Source organism: Aptenodytes forsteri, unplaced genomic scaffold (assembly GCF_000699145.1).
Source record: "Aptenodytes forsteri isolate BGI_AS27 unplaced genomic scaffold, ASM69914v1 Scaffold9, whole genome shotgun sequence".
Lineage (NCBI taxonomy): Eukaryota > Metazoa > Chordata > Aves > Sphenisciformes > Spheniscidae > Aptenodytes > Aptenodytes forsteri.
In genome coordinates this window covers 95,300-104,309 of record NW_008796217.1, presented here as the reverse complement: position 1 = coordinate 104,309, position 9,010 = coordinate 95,300, and positions in this window count along the sequence as shown.

Here is a 9,010-nt window from a genome sequence, read left to right as displayed (position 1 = left end):
TCACATTTCATCATGTGGTATTAAGTACAGAGGGCTACAATGCTTTTGCTTCTAGTTCATTTTTTCTAGGTCCTCTCATTTTAATTACTAAATGTTTTGAAAAACTCTACAAACACTTTATCAAGGTACTTATACAAATGAAGGGGCTGCACAGAGCAATTCCCAATACAAGATTAAAAATATGTATTTCTCTGTTTCAAAGGCTCACTGTCTGCAGTGTTAAGAGAAAGACAGAATGTTTATGTCTACCCCCCTAAATACACATATATCCACAGGTCAATTTATATAGAAATGCTCAGTGCTTAAGACTGAAGGATTATATAACGCTGCCTTACTGCCCATTTTCACTAAAAACTATGAGTCTGAGTACCACATATCGCCATATATAGCAAAAATGTGGTATTAAGAAGCAGTGACAAAATTTTAGAGATTTTTCAATTAAATTTAGAGGTGTCACTGTTGACATATGACCACAAATGTACAAGTTAGTGAAGAGGGTTAAATGAAATGGCCTTAAGCGATTTCAAACCAAGCATAATTTTAAGCATATGAAACTCTCTTCAAGCACTAAAAAGACTTTATCTGGAGTTGGGTATAGATTTCTATCACTCATATGCAAAAAAGAGTAATTAAAACAGAGATGAGATACATTGGCATCTACAGGGGAATCAAGAGTCTATCTGTCTATGGCAGCTTAAACCAGCTTGGATTGTTTATCACAGCAAAACAGCCTGAAGGGATAGGACTGGGCTCTCTGTAAATATCAGAACACTAAATGCCAAAAGATAAGTAGAGTTTTTTACATTAAAGGATAATTTAGACCCCCAAGAAGAAATGCATACTAAACAGGAAGGAGGTATGTCAGAAATTGGAAGGTTGCCTACTACAGCCAGTATGTTCTCAAAGATGCTTCTAGTAGCAGCAAAAGGAGCAAAAAAACCTGAAATAACTTCTCAAAAGGATGTGAATGGACTCATATGACATACTTTGATAGCAGATGACTAAACCTGATGATCCAGTCAGTCTTTCTAATTAAAACTTAGTCATGTGCTTAAAGGGTTTCTTAAAAACCATCTAGGACTTGAGGCCAGATCTTTGGGTGAAAGTACATGAGCACATGGCTCTATTAACGTCAAAGGTATGCTGAGTCATTCCAGTTCAGGGTCTAGCACGTAGTTTTCAATTATTTAAGATTCACGTATACTAATTATGAAACAGAAGTTGGGAGCACATGTTGATGAAGTGTGTTGATGACAATTTTTTGATACAGGTAACTGACAAGCTAAGTAGGTGCTCTGTTGCAGGAAGACCTGCTTCCATGAACAATCAAGAACCAGTTGGGGTTGTGAAAGTCGAGGCGAACCTTAGCTGCAATGACCATAACATTGTGGAGCTTAAAATCCTGAGTCAAGTGAGCAAGATAAATTATAAAAATTACAATCCTGGTCTTCAAGAAAGCAGATCTTGCCTTGTTCAGGGATCTGCTTGGCAGGACCCATGGGACACTGCCATGAAGGACAACAGGGCCCAGAAGAGCTGGCTGACTTTCAAGGACAACCTTAGCAAAGCACAAGAATGGTCCTTTCTGACACTCAGGAAAACAAGCAAGTATGGCAGAAGACCACAGAAGACAGACACAGAAACAGACTACTTGGAGAAAGGGAGACACTGCCTGAGCATGCAGGGATGCAGACACGAGAGCCAAAGCTCAGCTGAAGCCAAAACTAGCTAGAGATGTGAAAAGCAAAACTGAGGAAGGCTTCAATACCAGCAGCAAAAAAAAGACTAAAGAAGAGGTGAGACCACTGCTTAACAGGGCAGGGGACCTAGTGATAAAAGAAATGGAAAAGTCTGAGGTATTAAATGCCTTTGTGCCTCTGTTTTTATTGGTAAGGTTTGTTTTTTTTCTCAGGTGTCCCAGCTCCTTCATCTTAGTAGTAGGGCCTGTGGGAGTGAAGCATTACCCACAACAGATAATGATCAAATCAGGAACCACTAAAGCTAATTGGATATATACAGGTCCATGGACCTAGATAGGCTGCATCTGAGTTGGCTAATTTCATTGCAAGGCTGCTCTCTACTATCTTCCAAAGATCATGGGAATTGTGGGAGGTCCTCATTGACTGGAAAAAGGCCATCTTCAAGGAGAGCAATGAGGATCCAGACCACTACAGGCCACTCAGCCTTGCCTCTGGTCCCAGAAGGGTTATGGAGCAAGTCCTCCAGGATGTCATTTTTGAGCATTTAAAGGACAAAAAGGTGACTGAAAACACCCAGTGTGGATTCATCAAGGACAAACTGGATCTAACCAACCTAAATGCCTTTGGTGATAACATGACTGGCTCAGTGGACAAAGGGAGAGCAAAATACAATTTTTACTTTGATTTTAGCAAAGCCTTCAACACTGTCCTGTAATATCACTATAGCAAAATTGATGAGACACAGGCTTTAGCCTGTGGATAAGTGGATAAAGTGGATGGAAAATCAGTTGGACTCTCAGTCAGACACATTAGCTTCTGATCAGTAATAGTAAGTCCAACTGGCAGCCAGTTACTATGGGCATGCCCCAGGTACTGAAAATGGGTCTTTACCCACTCTTTAACATCATTTAATACCCTTTAACACCCTTATTAACAAGAGGCACAATGGGACACAGTACACACTCCGCAGCTTCATGGATGATAACACATGGGAAAGCACCTGATATGCTGGAGGGCATGACTGATCTTCAGAGGGACCTCAACTGGCTGGAGAAAAGAGATGATTGAAACCTCTTGAAATTGAACAAAGGCAAATGCAAAGTCCTGCACACGGGACAGCATAGCCGCCATGCAGCAGTACAATCTAAGATGGCTAAGAAGCAGCTTTGCTGCAAATGACATGGGAGACCTCACAGACAACAAAACGAACGTGAGTTAGCAGTGTGCCCTTCCAGCAAAGGCCAACTGCATACTGGGCTGGATTAGCAAGGGTGTAGCCAGTAAATCAAAGTGATTACTCCCCTGTATTAAGCACTTATGAGCACATGGAAATACTGTGCTCAGCTTTAGAATCCCAGAATGTTTGAGGTTGGAAAGGACCTCTGGAGGTCATCTGGTCCAACCCCTCTACTCAGGCAGGGTCACCTAGAGCAGGCTGCCCAGGACTGTGTCCAGACAGCTTTTGAATATCTCCAAGGATGGAGACTCCACAACCTCCTTGGGCAACCTGTGCCAGTGCTCAGTCACCCTCACAGTCAAAAAGTGTTTTCTGATGTTCAGACAGAGCCTCCTGTGTTTCAGTTTGTGCCCATTGCCTCTGGTCCTGTCACTGGGCACCACTGAAAAGAGCCTGGCTCTGTCCTCTTTGCACCCTCCCCTCGGGTATCAACATACATTGATGAGATCCCCACCTGAGCCTTCTCTTTAGGCTAAACTGTTCCAGCTCTCTCAGCCTTTCCTCATATGACAGATGCTCTAGTCCCTTAATCATCTTAGTGGCCCTGGGGTTTTAGCTATTAGGTTTTGGCCGCCCCAATACAAGAACAGCATTGACATATTGAAGCAAGTCCAGTGGAGGGCCACAGATGATCATGAGGCTGAAGCACGTCAATGTATGAGGAGTGACCAAAAGAAAACAATTTTTTTAGCCATAAGAAGAGAACACTGTGATAACTCCATCCTTGGTGAGTTGACAGAGCCCTGAGCAACCAGATCTAGCTGGGAGGCTGGACTAAATGACACTGAGCGATCCCTTCTAACCTGATATAGGTCAACTGCATCAAACAGTATTTTGTATTTTTCTGCATATCTGTCAAAACATGTTTTACCAATTAGTAATAGAAGTCCTGGTCCAAGTGGTATTTTGTTTTAGGGTTTTTCTGCTACAGACTCTCCAAATTATGGGATGACAGGAATAGAAAAGAGCATCTATCACACTAAAAACATGGCAAGAGAGTGTTACCCATTATGAAAGAGATTGCCGTAAGTACATATACCCTTTTATGGAGAAAGAGAAGAAGAAAATGTTTGCAAGAACACTTGCCTGATTTGTTACCCCACTATGGAAAAACTGGTCTAACAATACTGCAAAGATTCCGTATATAAACAGATAATCATGCGAAAGAATTGCAGACACTGCAACAGCTAATTGGCCCTGCATAAGCTACATAAGCATTTGTTTTACATAAATTACAGCACTCCTATCCTGACACAAGTAGGGTTCTCTCTTACCATCACAGATGCTGAACTACACAAAAAGTATGTACTTCCATTAAAGAGTTTCTCCCTCAGGAAGTAAGTGTTGGATAAAGCAAAATGTATCAGCTAAATAATCGGTTAGACATTTGCAAGTATGATTCAGCCAATCTAACTGACGAAAGCTAATTTGTAAGTGATCCATAGTGGCAGAGATCACTACACAGAAGAACGCAGATACCTAACTCTCCATTTATTGTTATGAAATACTAATGTTACAGCAACAACATCCATTACTTGATTTGCATTTAATTGTATAGATTGAGCTAGTCGATTTTCACTTGCAGACAGAACATGTGAATACATTGTTACCTCTGGATACAGATACAATTTGTTTCGCACAGTCTACACAGGGAAACCCAAAAAACAGATCTGAAGTTGCTTGGGCAGTAAACTAATATGCACAAAGGAACCAGTTGCTATAATCAACATGAAGTCCTGGAACCACCGGCCCAGAGGAAGTCTAAGAGGCACAACCTACACTATGTGAAATTCAGTGGGTTTTGGTTGTTTGACAAAGCATGCACACAACGGCAAAAGCATGTCAAAAAACCACAAATACTTTACTCAGATGTTTAATTCTGAAAAGATTTAAAGGTACGTGCAATCAGCAAAGCCTTGTAGGCCACAGACCTCTGTGGATGATGGGACCAGATATCTATTAAACATCTGGTAGCTTTCATTCCGTGGAGCAGAACAGGCATGTAATATTAACTGCTGGCCTGGGAGTCATGCTTTATTTCTGAAGAACTTGATGGGGCAAACGACATTTCATTACAAATGAACACAAACCATCGTATCAGGAAAAAGTTTTATTGAAAATGTTAATTACTACAGTAAGTGCAACCAACATAAATTATACAACATAGGTGAACCGTTTGTGCAATTTCAAAGGAAAAAAAATTTAGCACATTTGGCACGAGAATTCTCATATTTTCCTACACTATGGTATTTGCATTACTGGCACTGACATATAGAATAGCACCGAAACTGGTGACCGCTTAAAAGATGCTTTAATCCATGAGCTGCAGGAGCCGCTAACAAAGACACTGATGGTGTACGAACTGTTTAGTTAATACTTTGCACAGTATTTTTATCTCTTCAAAAAGCAAAGATACCTACAAAAGTATAAATTCATACAGTGACACTTTATCAGCTAGAAAACAGGAGTGACGTAGCATCTTTCCATTTTTCTTTATGCTTACTTGGGGGGAACTTAGCATGACCCATGGAGTAATGCTGTATACCACAACTTCCAATGACAGTGTAAGACAAATAACTTCAAATTAAGTTTTTATGTTGTAACCAACCAAACACATTGATATATCAACTTACAGGAGCTTTTTGTCTTGTTTTAAATGGGAATTCTGACACTGAAGTTGAGTAGTTTAAAGTTGCTATGAAGCCAGCTGGCTCAGTGAGAAATAAAGTTTAAAGCTAACACTTCTAGAAACATTTTGTACAAATTCAGATGTAAACACCTGTGATGCGCAGTGGGCAGAAGAATTGTACCGACCAATGAAAAATTCCTCTTTTGAGATAAAGCTCCGGTTCCACATAACTAATTACCATTCCTGGTAACTACATAAGGCTATGAGATACAGCCCTTAAACTTACCAGTTCAGCACCAGTTCTCTTATTCTGGAATCAAGAAAGAGTAATTTTGTTTAATGGAAGTTTCTCATGGGGATATTGCCACAGCCCCGCTATATGCTGGGACAGGCTACACCGAGCGCGCTGCTGCTTTCACTCCATTTTGCATTCTGCCTACAAATATGTGTTCACCACTTTCAACCACCAGTTCTCTGATCAGTGCCTAGATAACATCTCTCGAAAAAACAACAACAAAAACCAGAAAATCATAGAGGTATTTGGTCTAACAAACATATGGATACTATTTAGCCATGAAACAATACCTTATTTAAGGTCAGTTCTCTCATAATCATCATAGGAATAGATACATATCAGTGGAAAGACAGTATTTCTGGTTTTGCTATTTGTTCTTGGCCCTTAAAAGTCCTCATACTTCAAATTTTAACCATGAAGGTATATTTTAAGATAACCTTTAAAGTTTTTAAGAATAGGCTACTTTTTAATTCTCCCCCCCAGTTTTTCATAGTCGGATTTATGCTTTTTCAGTTTGGGGTAAAAAAGATTACTATTTCTCAATCATGTATTAAAAATTTTATTGTGTGCTTGGATAAGGAAACAAGAACTACTGCAGCTGGAAAGTTCCTATTCCAAAGTAGGAAAACAAATGTGGCATCTTTTATCTGAACAGATGTGTTCCTAATGTATTTTGAATAGTAACTTCCTACTTGAATTAAAAAAAAAAAAAATCAGCACAAACCCCCTTATATTTGTTTATTTTGTTTCTGGTATAAAATACTTCCAGTGTGAGAACAAGTGTGTGATGAATTATCTTCTTAAGAATCACTAGCAATTTTTTTATTAAATTCCTGTCACTTATAATTCCCAAACCCCATGTTGGCTAAGTGTCAGAAAGCATTAATCAAAAGCAATACGTAAGACACAATCTGACTTAAACCTTTAGTATTTGCAATGACACATGACAAGAAAAAGATCTATGGTGCTTCTACAGGAAGGACAGTTCATAAATTGCCCTTATAAGCTTGAGCATGTTTCAAAAGAAAACCCCAAAGGAACAGAAAATAAGCATGCCATTATACAAAATGGTTTTCTAAAATTTCACTATTTAAAGTACACCATAGTGAAGCAAATTTGTTGGGAGAAAAAAAAAAAAAATCACTAGCCAGTTAGGCTTCGCTCAAAATTAAAGAAAACTTTGAGAGCCAGGATGTCTTCCCATGCACTGTAGTGGCTTCGAGAATGAGGAAAGAAACACACAGCCTTTGCAGGGTCAAAAAATCTCTCTACTTTGTCCTGAATATTAGACATGATGTGATAGATACTGAAAAGAAAAACCTGGCAAGTGAAAACATATTCAATAAGGAAGAGACTGAGCTAAAAGGTCTGGATTCGTAACCCATGGACATTCAAATCATGAAGTGCTGGATGGGCTTCTTTCGTAACCTGGGAAAAGAAGAAAAAAGGCTAGCAAAAAGTTCTTCCTGTGAAACTTACTCAGATTTATTTCAGGAAAAAAATACCTTACTAATCAAACATGTACTGCTTGAAATAAAGCAGTTGCAAATAACCAAAACAGAAACTGTCCACTTCACTCAAGAAGCAGACAAACTTCTGTCCAGCCTCAGAAAACGATGCAGCAACGATTTAGGACACAATTTTAAATCAAGTTAATCTAAGAACATCCTTGTTTGATGACAAGATAGTGCATGTCTGCAGAAGTCAGCAAGTTCTAGAATCTGACAACTCTGATTTCCACCATTTTTGCTTCAAAATTTTTAATTTTTAATGCAATGTACTATGATGCCTTCCCCTATAAGTAGATTTTTAGGTGTAAGTACCTAATCTTTCAGTTACTCTTCTAGCTTATCAAGACTGCCTATGCAACTGCCATTTCTCACCAAAAAAAAAAAATCTCACCAAGAAAACCCAAACAGCTTACCTTGCCATAACCGTATTCCAGCACGTTATTGTTCACAACGGGTTTTCTCAATGAGCAAGTTATAATTCAGAGCTGCTCACTTGATTTTAGAAGGTATTGGCAAAATTCATCCAGATTATCTAAAATATCGCTCTCCTGCCCCAAATCTGTATTTCCATGCCAGCACAACGCAGTTGCCACTACAAAAAAATTATTCTTCGTAAGGCCCAGCCTCAGCTAACTACAAGAGCTAGGAATTAAGATGCTCATAGTGACATTCCTTTGACTGAGCCAAGCCTTATCCCTTCTCTTCAAGGTTTCTTCAGACTGCGAGTGTGCTTTTGAGGCAAATCTGCTGATCACCTCCATGCACAACACTGTGCTTCATGCTCCAGAGCAGGCTTGGAGCACACTTCATATTCTCCAACTGCTAAAAAGCAGGACCAAATCAGAGTTAGATCAAAGTAACACCTCTCCATGAAACTGAACAGGGACTCAGCACAAACTACCATACCATACTACCTGCTCATGTTGACACAGCCACTAAAAACAAAACTTCCACGAAAGCTATCTAAATTCTGTGTTCTGGTGAGAGAAAGGAGCATGGCTTGTACACTGCTTTAGTCCAGAAATGTATGCAAAGTGTGTGCAGTTGGATACAACTTCACATGATAACACAGTTTCCAATGTATTTATTAAATTTGCAACACAATGTTTTGGGCATTATCTTCTTTCTCTCATCATCCTTGGCAGCCTTATATACCCTTCGTATCTAGGCATTTCCTCCTGCCCTTAGACACTTAATTTACCCCACTGGCAACATCTCAGGAAAACAAAAAATGCCAACAGGAAAGAAAGGCAAGTCATTGAATGGACAGGTATGCAGTCTATTCTGTTTTCAGTATGCTTTCCAACACCTTCCTTTCACTCTGAATTTATATGCTGTTGAGGGAGAAGAATCTTTAAAATGGGAATTATTCGTAAAGAGCATCTTAATCACCCTGACGAGCCCCTCCCAGAGCTGGAGCTATGTTCAACTGCATCTTCACTGGCAGCTTTGTCAGGAACCTACTGGGCAGGATGGTGCGGAGAAAGAATGAAAATTCATTCTTTGATGTACTATAGGTGGCTTAGTCCTCTGATTGCCGTTTGCTTAAAACAAAACAAAGTCCTTAATCCGTGGTAAAACGTAACTATTGCTTTTGGCAGGTTTCTAAATACAAGCAAATAAAAAAAAAAAGGGGGG